The sequence below is a fragment of the Paroedura picta genome, chromosome 4 (assembly GCF_049243985.1).
Source record: "Paroedura picta isolate Pp20150507F chromosome 4, Ppicta_v3.0, whole genome shotgun sequence".
NCBI classification, from domain to species: domain Eukaryota; kingdom Metazoa; phylum Chordata; class Lepidosauria; order Squamata; family Gekkonidae; genus Paroedura; species Paroedura picta.
The window spans coordinates 145,270,622-145,287,710 of NC_135372.1; the positions used below are offsets into that span (position 1 = coordinate 145,270,622).

Consider the following 17,089-nt stretch of genomic DNA (forward strand, 5'->3'; position numbering starts at 1 on the left):
TCAAATTTTTCAAAGCTGCAGCCCAATCCTGTCCCATTGCCCAAAACAGAGAGACAGAGAGAGACAGAGAGAGACAGAGAGAGAGAGAGAGAGAGAGAGAGAGAGAGAGAGAGAGATATGTCCCTGGGGGGGGGGGTACATGCCCCTGCCCGCCGGAAGCACCACACAATGTGCTTTGCACCTTTCCTTTCCAAATCCTGACATCTCGGCAGAGAAGTTCAAAAATAATGTCTTAAAAGGAAACCAAAACAATAAAGCAAATCCAGCCACGAACAAAGAACACCAAACAAACCCTTAGTAATGTTGCATTAGTTTAGAATTACAAACTCATTTAGTTTAGAATTACAAAATTCAGCCATCTTTGAGGGTGCAAATGCACTTTTCGCAGAGGCTACCGGGAGGCTACCGGATGGTCAACAAAAGGGGAGCCGCCATGGCCTTTCTGTCCCCAGAAGACACTGGAGCGATAAATGCCCCTTGCCCCAAAAGTATTCCAAAGGACTGAGGGCCTTAGAACTTGATCCACGCAGGAATGCCCAGGGCATCTCAACTACACCTGCAGGAGCCCATGCGCCCAGAGTCCTGGAATCCTCTGACATATGCTCAGTTTTCTGTTTTTCTGCTTGGGAGATGCAGATGGAAATAAAATGAAAAGGCATGAATCAAATACTGTCACAAGTCTGAGCAAAGGACATTTTTGGACTGGTGCTTAACGGACAGAAGAGACCCTGCTGCCAAAAGAAAATCGGATCAGACTTGGGAGGGATCAACATAGTTTATCTGGATTTCAGTGAAGCTTTTGATAAGGTTCCACATGATATTCTTATTGACAAGCTGGTAAAATGCGGTATGGATCCTAATTCTGTCAGGTGGATGAATAACTGGTTGACAAATGGTACCCAGAGGGTGCTTGTTAATGGTTCAGCGTCTTCTTGGAAAAGAGTGACAATTGGAGTACCCCAAGGATCTGTCCTGGGGCCTGTGTTGTTCAGCATATTTATAAATGATTTGGATGAGGGATTAGCGGGGATACTTATTAAATTTGCAGATGATACTAAACTGGGAGGGGTAGCAAACACCACTGAAGACAGCAACAGAATACAGGATGATCTCGACAGGCTCAAGAAGTAGGCTAAACTGATTAAAATGAAGATCAATAGGGACAAATGTAAAGTTCTGCGTTTAGGTAGGAAAACCCAAATACACCAATAAAGGATGGTGGAGATTCCTCAAGTCACGATTGGCCAGACTGGACCTTACAGGGCCCCCAGGAAGGAGATCCCAACTTGGGTGTAGTTGGAAGACATATAAGAATGCATATCAGTACCTGAGAATAGAAACTGTTTTGTCTGGAGTGATAGAGTGGGATACCCATAGAGGCCATCTAGTCAAGCTCCTTTTCAATGCAGGATCAGCCTCAAGCATCCAGGAAAAGGATCTGTCCAGCCGCTGCTTGAAGACTGCCAGTGAGGGGGAGCTCCCCACCTCCTCAGGCAGCCCCTTCCACTGCTGAACTAGACTCCTAGAATCCTAGAGTGGGAAGGGGCCATGCAGGCCATCTAGTCCCACCCCCTGCTCAGTGCAGGATCAGACCTAAGCATCCTAAAGCATCCAAGAAAAGTGTGCATCCAACCTTTGCTTGAAGACTGCCAGTGAGGGGGAGCTCACCACCTCCTTAGGCAGCCCATTCCACTGCTGAACTACTCTGACTGTGAAAATTTGTTTCCTGATATGTAGCCTATATCGTTGTACTTGAAGTTTAAACCCATTACTGCGTGTCCTCTCCTCTGCAGCCAGCAGAAACAGCATCCTGCCCTCCTCCAAGTGACAACCTTTCAAATACTTAAAGAGGGCTATCATGTCCCCTCTCAACCTCCTTTTCTCCAGGCTGAACATTCCCAAGTCCCTCAACCTATCTTCATAGGGCTTGGTCCCTTGGCCCCAGATCATCCTCGTCGCTCTCCTCTGTACCCTTTCAATTTTATCGACGTCCTTCTTGAAGTGAGGCCTCCAGAACTGCACACAGTACTCCAGGTGTGGTCTGACCAGTGCCGTATACAATGGGACTATGACATCTTGTGATTTTGATGTGATGCCTCTGTTGATACAGCCCAAAATGGCATTTGCCTTTATTACCGCTGCATCACACTGCCTGCTCATGCTTAGTTTACAATCCACAAGTACCCCAAGGTCTCGTTCACACACAGTGCTACCTAGAAGCGTATCCCCCATCCAGTAGGCATGCTTTTCATTTTTCTGACCCAGATGCAGAACTTTACACTTATCTTTATTAAACTGCATCATGTTCTCATTTGCCCATTTTTCCATTGTGTTCAGATCTCGTTGAACTCTGTCTCTATCTTCCGGGGTATTTGCCAGTCCTCCCAATTTGGGGTCGTCTGCAGCCCACCTAGGCTGCAAGGACCAAGAAAGAGATTGGTGTCCTCAGGCTGCAGGTACGTGACTCTTGCAGCCACGCGGGCAAAGACCTGGCCCTGTTCCGGGAGGGCCGATGCTCCGGGACGCCTCAGTGGCTCTGGATTAGACAGAGGGTTGTGCTGGTTTGAATGAGTTATTACATTTCTCCTGCCTTCCTTCCAGGCCCTTGGGGCAGGATATACCACCCTTCTCTGACCTTTCGAACAGCCCTGTGAGGTAGGTCAGGCCCAGGGTGCCTGAAGGACCATCTCCACTCACGCCAACCTGCCAAAACGCTGGGGAGGAGACCCTGCAGGAGTTCCGTCTCGGCCCCCCAAGTCCCACCCCAGCTGTGGAACTCCCTCCTTCAGGAGGAGACACAGACTCCAGCTCTCCCTGCCGTCTGGCACACATTAAAGATCTTTTGAAAAAAATTCTGGAAGGCCCCTGAATTAGTTTGACAGGCGCTGCTCTCTGGTGATGCTTTGGTGCTGTTTTTAGCTCTTTTATGACATTCTAAATGACTGTAATTTTTGGTTTATGAGCTACCAGCTGCCTCAGGCACCTCGGCAGGAGGCAGGAAGTCAGAAGACAAATGCCCCAAAGAGAGGGACCCCATGTCCCCAGGCAGCCAGACCCCCCCCCCCACACACACACACACCAGCCTCACTCACAGGTCAAGCAAGAGGAGAGGCCAAGAAACAGCCCTACAGTAGCAGAGATGTGGGGCACCAGCCTCTGGAACTGACTGACCAGAGGAGAAAGGATTGACCACTGCTTGCTTGGTGCCTCTGCAGAAAGAGAGCTTATGGCAGGGGGTCCCAGCATGGCACACAGGGGCACCACAGCCCACGGAGGGTGGGGACATCTGGGGCTTCTTCACAGCAAGGCTGTGATTTTTTGTTTAAGTTGCTTGGGTAGCAGCAGCCACCACAGCACAAGGATCTTCACTGTGTGACTGAAGGTCAACTGTGGCAGCCATTTTGTGGCTGGCCCCACCTCCTGCAGCAGCCATTTTGTGGCTGTTAACCATGCTGTGTCAGAATTCCACCGGCCCCCACGGACTCAGAAAGGGTTGGGGACCCTTGACTGACAGAGGCCCAGCTGAGTCAGCAGAGCTGCTCTGTCCGTCTCTCACCCAACGGAGGCTACTTGGTGAACCTTATTTGGTTTGAGAGCCCAACTGCACCCAGCAGAAACCTTCTTGAAATGGCAAGAGGAAATTATGCACTGGACTCATTGACTGGGGCAATGCACCATCTCAGCCAGGGTTTCTGGATGGTCCCAAAAGGGTTTCCGGAATGAGTGGGAGTTCATTCCTTTTTAGCATGTTTTTAAATTTTTAATTTTATTATATTTGTTCAACACAAATATGGACATGTTGACCTGCCACTCACCCTCCAAATGGCCAGTGATGGGCCTCGGGGGTGGGGCGGTTGGGGGGGGGGTGTCCCCAGCTCTGCTTCCCAACTTTGCCACTTAGGGGGTCCTCAGAGCCTAAAGAACGTGTCATGGGTTTCTGAACTGTAAGAAAGTCGAGAAAGGCAGGTTTGGCTGCCAGTCCTCATTTTCCGCCCCTTTTCTTCCTTTTAATTAAAGCACCATGAGATTGCCTCCGTGACGGAGGGTGGGAGGAAGGCTCCGTCGGGCTGGATGCAAAGTAATGGGGCATCAAAGAGGCCATCATACCAGCACGGCACCCAAATTAAAACTCCACAGCAAAAACCAGCTCTGATTCCTGCCGGCCCCCGATCCATGTCCTTAAGGGGGAGACCTTCTCTAATAGACAATAACAGAGTCATTACGGTATATTAGAGTGCAGTTGTGAACGCTGAGTCCTTGTTTTCCCCCAAAACTGAAGCGTCACTGAACTCCCTGAAATAAACCACAAAGTTAGGAACTGAAAGGGAGGGGGAGCTTTTCAAGAACGTCACAATCCTAGAAGAGCTGGATTCAAACCCAGGAGCACCCTCGAGGGGCGCAAGATTTGGGAGTACAAGCTTTTGAGACTCAACACTCCCTTTCCCTGGGATCCTACGTTCAGGATTCCTGAAATCAATCGAGCAGCTACATTCAAACCCAGGAGCATTTTAGAGGCCCTAGCTGCTTCTTAAGTTCACTGATTTCAGGAATCCTAAATGGCTGCTTGCAGGAGGACATTTTGGAGAATGTTCATCCCTCGGGTCAGCCTAAGGTGGAGGCAAGCTGATGGCACTTCACAGAGTCTTTTCTCACTTTTCTGACCCTTGCGAAACCCTGGAAACCTTCTTGCAGCTTTGAAAAACCCCAGAAGTGGCACAACGGGGCCGAATACGGTGGAGAAGCATAGCTGAGTGCACACCTACCTGGGGACCCTCCCCTTCCCACCCCCCCCCAGGCCCATCCTTGGCCACTTAGGGGGGGTCAACATGACCATATGTGGTCATATCACCTGATCAATGTTCAACAAAATTTTCAAAAATATTAAAAATTAGTAAACTCCCACGCGTCCAGAAACCTCAGGCTTTCACGCAGCCTTGGTGGAGAAGGCCTGCTTCATATACACACCAAGAGGCTACCTGGCCAAGGGAAGTTTGACACCCCAAAGCCCATATCCAGAAAATCAATTTGGTCTCTACGGTGTTCCAGACGTCCGGTCCAGCTCTCTTAAGGGAGGGCACCGTGCCCGCTGGCACTAAGGGAGCCACGGGGAGGTCTCTGTTGAACTTGCCTCCCGTTGGCTACAGGAAGCCATGCCGGTTCTCTCCCCCAGGACATTCCTATCCACTCCCTGGCTGGCACCGATTGTCCAGAGAAACCCGAAGCAACCCAGGGCCTCCTTGGCCGATGGCCGGGGATGGGATTATTTGGCAGGGCCAAGCAGGGGAAGGGAAGCCACACTCTGGCACCATCCTGGCCAGCCAGCCAAGGCTCCCCCCTGCCCTACAAAGCGCCCCTCCCAGCAACGGGAAAAAGCAAGAACAGGCCAAGAAAATGAGTCCTTCAGAGCTCAGTTCACGGCCAACCTTCATCAGCTATTCAGTGAAATTGGAGCCAGGAAGGCGGAGGGGGGGGGGGGCTGGCGATGAATTAACGTATCCCGTTTAATAATAGAAAGCTGTCTGCCGTGCCTGGTGCAGAGGCAGCGTAACCTTGCTTCTACGGAGCTCGGAAACCATTTGTTAGAAGAAATCTGAAAGGCATCTTCCTAAGTGAGCGGGGCTTCCTTTGTGCACCGATCCGCAGCCGCCTGAGCTAGCCGGAAAGAGCCGTCAAGGAGAGCTCCCCATTAGCTGTCAATTTAGAAAGACTTCGAGAGGCAGGCCCCAAATCTCCAGCGATATCTTCCCCACCACCTCTTAATCTTTCCTGTAACACCTGTGTTAAGCCGCCCGGCTTCTCTCTCCCGCGTCTCAAAAGGAAGACGCCGTGACAAGCAGGGCAGCAGCCGAGCACTCGGGGAAATAAAGGAGGCGGAAATTAAGGCGCCCCGCGGAAGCAAAAGGCGCCGTGCGCACACACGTCCGTCCCCAGGGGCACGATGCCCTCGATGCCTGGCGGCGTGGGGGTGCATCTGGGACATGGCGTCCATGCAGAACTTGAAGGAAACGACCTCTTGATGAATTTGGAGGGGGAACAGTGAAACGAGATAGAAGAAAGGCCCTTTCGAGGGAATGATCATCTCGTACTTGCAGGCAAACTGGCACTGGATTGTGTTGGTGATTTGACTCCATGACAGGTAGCCCAGCGGTCAGCGTTCCTTTCTCGTCTGCACTGCCCCCAGCCCTGACCCGCCAGGAGAACATCACCGGGTGCTTTTGGAGAGCCAGTTTGGTGTATTGGTTAGGAGTACGGACTTCTAATCTGGCATGCCGGGTTCGATTCTGCACTCCCCCACATGCAACCAGCTGGGTGACCTTGGGCTCGCCACGGCACTGATAAAACTGTTCTGACCGGGCAGTGATATCAGGGCTCTCTCAGCCTCACCCACCCCACAGGGTGTCTGTTGTGGGGAGAGGAAAGGGAAGGCGACTGTAAGCCCCTTTGAGCCTCCTTCGGGTAGGGGAAAGCGGCACATAAGAACCAACTCTTCTTCTTCTTCTGGAAGCGTAAGAACTGCCCCCCGAGCCTGTCACTGGAGAGGGGTGGCCTATAAACGATATCATCAAATTATAAATGAGGAGGAGGGAGGGGGTCTCTTGCCGAGTAGCCTTTCTCACTGGTCAATGGAGATCTGATCTGAGCTAGACACGCTATAACCATACGTTCACTCTGTTTTCACAAAACAGACCGGATCAAGGACCTGCTAGATCAGGGGTAGTCAACCTGTGGTCCTCCAGATGTTCATGGACTACAATTCTAATGAGCCCCTGCCAGCGAATGCTGGCAGGGGCTCATGGGAATTGTAGTCCATGAACATCTGGAGGACCACGGGTTGACTACCCCTGTGCTAGATCACCTCCACGCAAAAGGAGGGTGGGATGGCTGGTAGAGGGCGTGGGCAGCAGAGCCAAGCTGGGCCAAGGGGGCTTGCCTGGCCAGGGTGTCTTTCCAGTCCTTCCGGGTCAGGGGGTGGGAAGTGCTGCTGAGTCGTAATTCGGGGCAGCCTCGTACAGTCCCTGGGGCAGTTTGCCATTGCTTGCCTCCTCCTCTTCCTGCTGGGCTCCCACCCACATTCTGTCCAGTGCGGTCCCTGCTCAGCCTCCAAGACGGGATGCGATGGGGCCGGCCTGGCCCGTCCAGCTGGGCCTCAGTTCAGCGTCTCTCAGAGAGAAGCGCAAAGCTTATTCATCATTTCCGTCAGGAGCGGTTTGGCGGTGGGGCATAAAAAGACACACGCTTGAATTTCTTGTCATTTCTTGTTTATGTGCGGACGTTATAGCATGCAATGAATTCATTCTGAAGCCCACTGCCGACTGAACGGAGCTCTTCTACCAATAACGGAAAGATCAGAAGGAGGGGAGAAGTGAGGCTAGCATGAGCGGGGTGAGCTATTTTGTCGTAGCAATGACAACCAGGGTTATCCCTGCGTTTATTTATATACAGCACTTTTGCCACAGATTCAATAAAATTACAAGAAACTGGGAGGTTAGGGTTTGGCTTTATGGTAGCAATAGGATTTGATTTAGGATGCTTAGGGCTGATCCTGCGTTGAGCAGGGGGTTGGACTAGATGGCCTGTGTGGCCCCTTCCCACTCTATGATTCTATGATTCTATGAATAACTGCAAAATAGAGTAATTAATATTCAGAACTCTCAAGACTGTAAAAAGGAGTCTGGCTCCTAATTGGGGCGGGGGGGGGGGCTGGTCTGCAGACCCAAATACAATTTGTGAAGGTCTAGACTTAGAAGGCTCCAGCACCCACCCAAAGGGAGACCGCAGCCAAGAAGACGGGAGACTGTGGAGGACGGATGGGAAGGAGCTAGATCTCTAAGTTTAAGGATGTGTAGATGACGGCCAAGATCAATTCACACCATAGTATTTTTGGTAAATTTATAATTTGATTGTTTTTATACCACCCCTCTCTAGAAGCAGGAGCAAAATGGTTTACAATATGATCTCCATTTTTTAGAAAGTTACTCCCTTGCTGGATCATAATTTATGCTGTGGACATAATTTATCTCAGTATCAGTAAAGCTTTTGATAAGGTTCCACATGATATTCTTGTTGACAAGTTGGAAAAATGCGGAATGGATCCTTATTCTGTCAGGTGGATCAATAACTGGTTGACAGCTGGTACCCAGAGGGTACTTGTTAACGGTTCAGCATCTTCTTGGAGAAGAGTGACAAGTGGAGTACCCCAAGGACCTGTCCTGGGGCCTGGGTTGTGCAACATATTTATATATGATTTGGATGAAGGGATAGAGAGGAGTTTATGAAATATCCAGATGATACTAAGCTGGGAGGGGTAGCAAAACAGAAGACTAAATCAGGATACAGGATGATCTTGACAGGCTGGAAAACTGGGCTAAAACAAATTTCGATAGCAATAAAGGTTGCTATTGTCCCTGCATTTAGGTGGGGGGGGGGAAATGTAAATGGGATTCTGGGCTGCATCAAAAGAAGCATCGTGTCCAGATCACACAAAGGTATGGCACCACTTTACTCTGCCCTGGTTGGACTTCACTTGGAGTAACGTGTTCAAGTTTGGGCCCCACAATTGAAACAGGATATAGACAAACTGGGGCATGTCCAGAGGAAGGCAATGGAAACAGTGAGGGGTCTGGAGACCAAGATATATTGGACCAAGACCAAGCCTAGAGAGGAGACGACTGAGAGGAGATACATTCAAGTGGGTACCCATGTTGGTCTGAAGCAGCAGAACAAACCTAGAGTCCAAGGGCACCTTTAAGACCAACAAAGTTTTATCCAAGGAGTTGTTTCCTGTAGCCCCAGAGGGAGAGACCAGAACCAATGGGATGAAATTAATTCAAAAGCAGCAGCAGCAGCACAAAGTGGCTTCAGGCCATCCGGATGCCTGCTTTCCCCTCTCTTCTCCAGGGGGAGTTGGCAGAGGAGCCCTGGCAGTGCCCCCTTAATTGCCTGCTGTAATCAGAGACCAGGCAGGCAGGGTCTGGGCACAGCTGTTCGGGGCAGAACAGCAGCAGCAGTTCATCCGCAGCCCCGGCCACCTGCAGCCGCTCTGCTCTGCCATCTCGGGGCTCACAGATTCCAGAGTGCTTTTGTAAAGCGCCAGGTGGAGCATCCGGAGCCATCGTGCTCCCAGTGCCCACGCGAACTTGCCTCTCCTGCCGACCAACAGTCGGTGCCCAATTAAAGGACAACGTGCCCAGCGCTGCCTCCGCCAACCCTGGCATGGAGACAGCAGTGCTTTTTGAATAACCTGGGCACAGACTGAATGGTTCGGGGAGGGACAATCAGAATGAGGAAAGAACTTCTCGGGCCAGCTCACCAAGGGATGCCAGGTTCCAAGGAGCTCAGCGGTCGGCAGGGGGAGAGAGCCAGCCACGTAGAGGAGGGAGCAGAGTTGTCCTCTCTTGCCCAGGAGGGAGGGACCAGAACCAAGGGGATGGAATTAATGCAAAAGAATTTTTGGCTAAACATCCGGAAGAAGTTCCTGACCATTAAAGCACTTCCTCGGTGGAAGAGGCTTCCTCAGGAGGTGGTGGGTTCTCCTTCCTTGGAAGTTTTTAAGCAGAGGCTGGAGAGCCATCTGACAGAAATGCTGATTCTGTGAATTGAGGCAGATGGTGAGGGGGTGGGCAGGAAGGGATGTGCTAGCGTTTGTCTCTTTGGCCCTTCCTTGCATACCCAGGGAATTGCTGATGGCCACTGTGGGATGGCAGGGAAATTCCCTCCAGGCCAGGCAGGATGCTGGAGATTTTTGGTGGTGGTGGTGGTGGGGAAATCACTTGGGCATGAAATTGGGGTCACTGTGGATAGGCAGGTAGTTGTGAGTGTCCTGCATTCCTGTACAGAGGAACTGGCTGGCCCCTGGGTGAGACGGGAGGCTGGACTGGAGGGACCCTCCCTGGCCTGACCCAGCAGGGCTCTTCTGAGGGTCTTCTCAGGGGAAGGCCTCGGCCTCTCTGCCCTGTGGCTGGCCCTGCAGAGGAACTGGCTGGCCCCTGTAGGAGACGGGAGGCTGGACTGGAGGGACCCTCCCTGGCCTGACCCAGCAGGGCTCTTCTGAGGGTCTTCTCAGGGGAAGGCCTCGGCCTCTCTGCCCTGTGGCTGGCCCTGCAGAGGAACTGGCTGGCCCCTGTAGGAGACGGGAGGCTGGACTGGAGGGACCCTCCCTGGCCTGACCCAGCAGGGCTCTTCTGAGGGTCTTCTCAGGGGAAGGCCTCGGCCTCTCTGCCCTGTGGCTGGCCCTGCAGAGGAACTGGCTGGCCCCTGGGTGAGACGGGAGGCTGGACTGGAGGGACCCTCCCTGGTCTGACCCAGCAGGGCTTTTCTGAGGGTCTTCTCAGGGGAAGGCCTCGGCCTCTCTGCCCTGTGGCTGCCCTGCAGATGAACTGGCTGGCCCCTGGGTGAGACGGGAGGCTGGACTGGAGGGACCCTCCCTGGCCTGACCCAGCAGGGCTCTTCTGAGGGTCTTCTCAGGGGAAGGCCTCGGCCTCTCTGCCCTGTGGCTGGCCCTGCAGAGGAACTGCCTGGCCCCTGGGTGAGACGGGAGGCTGGACTGGAGGGACCCTCCCTGGCCTGACCCAGCAGGGCTCTTCTGAGGGTCTTCTCAGGGGAAGGCCTCGGCCTCTCTGCCCTGTGGCTGGCCCTGCAGAGGAACTGCCTGGCCCCTGGGTGAGACGGGAGGCTGGACTGGAGGGACCCTCCCTGGCCTGACCCAGCAGGGCTCTTCTGAGGGTCTTCTCAGGGGAAGGCCTCGGCCTCTCTGCCCTGTGGCTGGCCCTGCAGAGGAACTGCCTGGCCCCTGGGTGAGACGGGAGGCTGGACTGGAGGGACCCTCCCTGGCCTGACCCAGCAGGGCTCTTCTGAGGGTCTTCTCAGGGGAAGGCCTCGGCCTCTCTGCCCTGTGGCTGGCCCTGCAGAGGAACTGGCTGGCCCCTGTAGGAGACGGGAGGCTGGACTGGAGGGACCCTCCCTGGTCTGACCCAGCAGGGCTTTTCTGAGGGTCTTCTCAGGGGAAGGCCTCGGCCTCTCTGCCCTGTGGCTGCCCTGCAGATGAACTGGCTGGCCCCTGGGTGAGACGGGAGGCTGGACTGGAGGGACTCTCCCTGGCCTGACCCCTCTCTGCCCTGTGGCTGGCCCTGCAGAGGAACTGGCTGGCCCCTGGGTGAGACGGGAGGCTGGACTGGAGGGACTCTCCCTGGCCTGACCCAGCAGGGCTTTTCTGAGGGTCTTCTCAGGGGAAGGCCTCGGCCTCTCTGCCCTGTGGCTGCCCTGCAGATGAACTGGCTGGCCCCTGGGTGAGACGGGAGGCTGGACTGGAGGGACCCTCCCTGGCCTGACCCAGCAGGGCTCTTCTGAGGGTCTTCTCAGGGGAAGGCCTCGGCCTCTCTGCCCTGCAGAGGAACTGGCTGGCCCCTGGGTGAGACGGGAGGCTGGACTGGAGGGACCCTCCCTGGTCTGACCCAGCAGTGCTCTTCTGAGGGTCTTCTCAGGGGAAGGCCTCGGCCTCTCTGCCCTGTGGCTGGCCCTGCAGAGGAACTGGCATGCCCCTGGGAGAGACGGGAGGCTGGACTGGAGGGACCCTCCCTGATCTGACCCAGCAGGGCTCTTCTGAGGGTCTTCTCAGGGGAAGGCCTCGGCCTCTCTGCCCTGTGGCTGGCCCTGCAGAGGAACTGGCTGGCCCCTGGGTGAGACGGGAGGCTGGACTGGAGGGACCCTCCCTGGCCTGACACAGCAGGGCTCTTCTGAGGGTCTTCTCAGGGGAAGGCCTCGGCCTCTCTGCCCTGTGGCTGGCCCTGCAGAGGAACTGGCTGGCCCCTGGGTGAGACGGGAGGCCGGACTGGAGGGACCCTCCCTTGCCTGACACAGCAGGGCTCTTCTGAGGGTCTTCTCAGGGGAAGGCCTCGGCCTCTCTGCCCTGTGGCTGGCCCTGCAGAGGAACTGGCTGGCCCCTGGGTGAGACGGGAGGCTGGACTGGAGGGACCCTCCCTGGCCTGACCCAGCAGGGCTCTTCTGAGGGTCTTCTCAGGGGAAGGCCTCGGCCTCTCTGCCCTGTGGCTGGCCCTGCAGAGGAACTGGCTGGCCCCTGTAGGAGACGGGAGGCTGGACTGGAGGGACCCTCCCTGGTCTGACCCAGCAGGGCTTTTCTGAGGGTCTTCTCAGGGGAAGGCCTCGGCCTCTCTGCCCTGTGGCTGCCCTGCAGATGAACTGGCTGGCCCCTGGGTGAGACGGGAGGCTGGACTGGAGGGACTCTCCCTGGCCTGACCCAGCAGGGCTTTTCTGAGGGTCTTCTCAGGGGAAGGCCTCGGCCTCTCTGCCCTGTGGCTGCCCTGCAGATGAACTGGCTGGCCCCTGGGTGAGACGGGAGGCTGGACTGGAGGGACCCTCCCTGGCCTGACCCAGCAGGGCTCTTCTGAGGGTCTTCTCAGGGGAAGGCCTCGGCCTCTCTGCCCTGCAGAGGAACTGGCTGGCCCCTGGGTGAGACGGGAGGCTGGACTGGAGGGACCCTCCCTGGTCTGACCCAGCAGTGCTCTTCTGAGGGTCTTCTCAGGGGAAGGCCTCGGCCTCTCTGCCCTGTGGCTGGCCCTGCAGAGGAACTGGCATGCCCCTGGGAGAGACGGGAGGCTGGACTGGAGGGACCCTCCCTGATCTGACCCAGCAGGGCTCTTCTGAGGGTCTTCTCAGGGGAAGGCCTCGGCCTCTCTGCCCTGTGGCTGGCCCTGCAGAGGAACTGGCTGGCCCCTGGGTGAGACGGGAGGCTGGACTGGAGGGACCCTCCCTGGCCTGACACAGCAGGGCTCTTCTGAGGGTCTTCTCAGGGGAAGGCCTCGGCCTCTCTGCCCTGTGGCTGGCCCTGCAGAGGAACTGGCTGGCCCCTGGGTGAGACGGGAGGCTGGACTGGAGGGACCCTCCCTGGCCTGACCCAGCAGGGCTCTTCTGAGGGTCTTCTCAGGGGAAGGCCTCGGCCTCTCTGCCCTGTGGCTGGCCCTGCAGAGGAACTGGCTGGCCCCTGTAGGAGACGGGAGGCTGGACTGGAGGGACCCTCCCTGGTCTGACCCAGCAGGGCTTTTCTGAGGGTCTTCTCAGGGGAAGGCCTCGGCCTCTCTGCCCTGTGGCTGCCCTGCAGATGAACTGGCTGGCCCCTGGGTGAGACGGGAGGCTGGACTGGAGGGACTCTCCCTGGCCTGACCCCTCTCTGCCCTGTGGCTGGCCCTGCAGAGGAACTGGCTGGCCCCTGGGTGAGACGGGAGGCTGGACTGGAGGGACCCTCCCTGGTCTGACCCAGCAGTGCTCTCCTGAGGGTCTTCTCAGGGGAAGGCCTCGGCCTCTCTGCCCTGTGGCTGGCCCTGCAGAGGAACTGGCAGGCCCCTGGGAGAGACGGGAGGCTGGACAGGAGGGACCCTCCGTGGTCTGACCCAGCAGGGCTCTTCAGAGGGTCTCCTCAGGGGAAGGCCTCGGCCTCTCTGCCCTGTGGCTGGCCCTGCAGAGGAACTGGCTGGCCCCTGGGTGAGACGGGAGGCTGGACTGGAGGGACCCTCCCCGTTCTGACCCAGGAGGGCTCTTGTGAGGGTCTTCTCAGTGGAGAAGAAGCCCAATCCTCCATGAGCTAAGCCATATACTGGAGCAGCACCAGAGTCCAAACAGCACAAGCCCCAAAGCTGCCCTGCCCCCATTTTCTGGGAAGAGAAACATCAAGGCATCAACGTTCCAGGCTCTGATGTGCAGCTCTTGAACCACGAGAGACGCAGGAGGTGGGCAGGAAGAAGCCCCCGGCCCTTTTGCCTCCCCTCCCAGCCACAGAGATTCTCTCTGCATCCTCTTCTCCCGCTGGAGGAGTACAGCAGAAGGGGCACGGAAGAGAGCCCCCGCCCACCTGCAAGGGACCCTGCGCAGGAGGCTGGGATCGGCAGGAATGGCCAGACCCCTCCTCCCCAGCCTCAGGGGCAGAGTGATGCCTCATGTTGAGAAATGGGGGGGGGGGGGGTTGGAGAGCTCGCAGCGCTCTGAAATACGCCTGAAGAGCCGCAGGCCCCGTCTTCCTTCCGCCCGGAGGAGCCTTCATCTCCAAAACCAGGAGGGGGAAAAATATATGAGCAAAATCAATCTTCTTTTTGCAGACGGGCTGCCGGAGCGAGCGACCGGCGTGAAATACGGCACGGCGTTACCTTTTCTGCTGCCTTGCACGCGACATGCAAATTGCGTCAAAAATACTTAGAATTAAAGAAGAGGGTAATAAATAACCGCTGGGCCCAAGAAAAATGAAGAAATAAAGACAGGAGAAAAATGAATGTTTTCACTCGGGATTAGACACAAGATGAAGAGGTGGCAGAAAGGGCGGACTGCACAAGAGCCGTGGAGGGGGGGGGGTCGATTGGGGGGGGAGGCTCCAAGAGGCTAATGCTGGACGGGGAGGGCTTCGGAGAGCAGGGGAGGGAGCCCCTTAGGCAGCTGTCGGGAGGAGCGACAGGAAGGGTGGCAACCACAGGTATCATTGAGAAAGCCTCGGTTCCTGGAAGGCGACCCTGACAAGATTAGCCAGACAAGAAGCCGCATCGAAGAGTCGCCAATTGCCCTGTGCAGATTTACTCTCAGCAGAAAAGCCTGAAAACTGGGTGGGAGACGGAAGGGAAGGCAGCGAGATCCAAGTGCCGGGGCACCCTGGAGACCAGGCCTGTGTCCAGGGTATGAGCTTTCAAAGTGGCCGGGGGGTGAGACCCAGGTTCAAGTCCCCACTTGGGCTGTGGAATGTTACTGGGTGACCTGGGGCCCCTCAGGGCCTCTCAGCCTGGTCCGACTGAGGAGAGAACCATGTCCGGTGCTTAGAGGGGTAAAGGTGGGGAACAATTGGACAGGACTGCTTGGTCGGAGCAGCACTATCGGGGTTGTGACTAACCCAAGGTCACCCAGCCGGCTGCATGAGGAGGAGCGGGAAATCAAGCCTGGCTCGCCAGATTAAAAGCCATCGCTCCTAACATGACATAATGTGGGATTCTTCTTCATGTGAACTTAGGGGGGACTGAATTGGAGGCCAGCGGCTCCTTTGAGACCAAGAAGAGTTTTCAGAGCAGAATCTGTTAAGAGTTCCGGCTCTGGGGTCAGTCCAAGGAGCCTGGGCTTCAAAAGACTCCAAACCTACCCCAAGAAAGGCTGATTGTCTTTGTAAGGAGGTGAAGCATCTCTCTTCTGGGCAGCCACAGCTGTTGACTGGCAGGTCGCCTCAGGGGGTCAAACACGGGCTCATGATGCACACAGTGGCTCCCGCACTTGAGGTTTTCCCGTTTTGCAAAGGGAAATCCAGCTGCAAAAGCACATCGAGAATGCACTACCCAATGGTTGTGGAATGAACTATTTGGGTGACTTTTACGCCCTCCCCCCCAATTATGCCTGTGAACTTCCAGACCTCTGCAAGTGACTCCAGACCCTAATTGCAAGAGAGTAAGGCAGACGCTGACCTTCTACTGGATGATCAGTCCCAGATTACACCTGGGGTGGGAGGGGTTCTAGGAGAAAGGAGACAAAGGCAGGAGAAACAATGGGGGGGGAAATCAATTAGCCTGCAGGACGTGAGGGAGACCCTATCTGGGTCAGCGAGCTTCCAATTATCTAAAAATAAGCCATTATTAACTTAAAATAAGTGGTTTAACACATTACCATCTTCAAAAATAGTTAGAATATCACGTTAAACATTTCAAAAAGCATACCTTCCAAGGTTTTATGAACGCTATTCTGTTCTAAATCAATACGTTTTTATGGTTATAGCAACCAATTAGTATGTCCTTTTAAAGGAAACATCAAAATGATGAATAGGGGGGGTTGATTTACGTCAGGCATTTCTCAGTCATTTAAACGGGAGCTTTAAAATGGCTGTTCTTTCTGCACAGTTGCCCTGAGCCAGCGACCCCCGACATGGGGCCAGAGGTGCCCCCAAGGCGCTTCTAGACACCACAAAGCCCGTGTGGTGTGCAGAGCATAAGAGGGCTGACCGAGCATTCGGAAGTCCCCACCTGTCCCAGGGACACTTGCTGGTTGATCTTGGCCCAGATGCACTCACTCAGAAAAATGGAGTATCAGCCAGTTAAATTCATGAGCTTCCTTCTGAAATCCTGGAGACAAGACCATACAGTCCTAGAACTGGAGGGGCCCTTAGAAGACAGCTGGTCCAAGGAACACCCCCCTTAAGGTATGAAATCTAACACCCCCGCCCCACCCTGGACACATCTAATCCAGAGAACCTAACTTTCACCAGGGAAAAAACAAAGAGCTCCCTACAAATTGACCAGAAGCACACCTCCTTCCCCTGGAGGGTGCATCGCAAACACAGTGCCTCCATGCTAACCACAGACAGGAGCACTCTTTGGTCACTGGCCTGGAAATGCTCTCTCTCTTCATGGGCAGCTGGGAAGAAACAGCATCTTTCTCCCCAACCAAAGGACCAGTCCTGGCTTGCTTCGCCCTCCTTTGTTGACGCTGCTGCCCATTCAGATGCAGCCGTCTCCATCACAAAATGGGTTTGGCTGGGAATCTCAGCAGAGCCAGCTTGGTGTAGTGGTTAGGAGCACTGAGTTCTAATCTGGCATGCCACTTTTGATTCCCCACTCCTCCCCCACATGCAGCCAGCTGGGTGACCTTGGGCTCCCCAAACATTGGTAAAGCTGTTCTGACCAAGGAGTGATATCAGGGCTTTCTCAGCCTTCTTCTTCATCTTGTTGTTGCACTAGGTGGCCATTTCATGACTGCACCTACTAGCGCAGGGGTAATCAAACTGTGGCCCTCTAGATGTCCGTGGACTACAATTCCCATGAGCCCCTGCCAGCATTCGCTGGCAGGGGCTCATGGGAGTTGTAGTACATGAACATCTGGAGGGCTGCAGTTTGACTAGCGTCTCTCAAAATTTCAACCACACATCTGCCAGCTCAAAAATGCCATGGACCCCCACATGGCTCATTCAACTAGGCGTCGAAGAAAATCCGTAATCAACACGTCCGTCACCTTACAATAAGGGGACCAGAATTTAACATTGGTAAAGCGGGACACCATTGACCGGGGGGGTTCTTGATTAAATATCTGGTCTATATGGAGCAGCAAAAATGTCCATAGAACG

The 17,089-nt window shown here is 55.0% G+C and overlaps 1 protein-coding gene across 1 annotated transcript in view; it reads right to left on the reverse strand.

The window, feature by feature from the left end:
- CTNNBL1 (catenin beta like 1) overlaps window positions 1-17,089 on the reverse strand; it is an 89,570-nt gene that overhangs the window by 70,164 nt on the left and 2,317 nt on the right. The window lies entirely within an intron of this gene.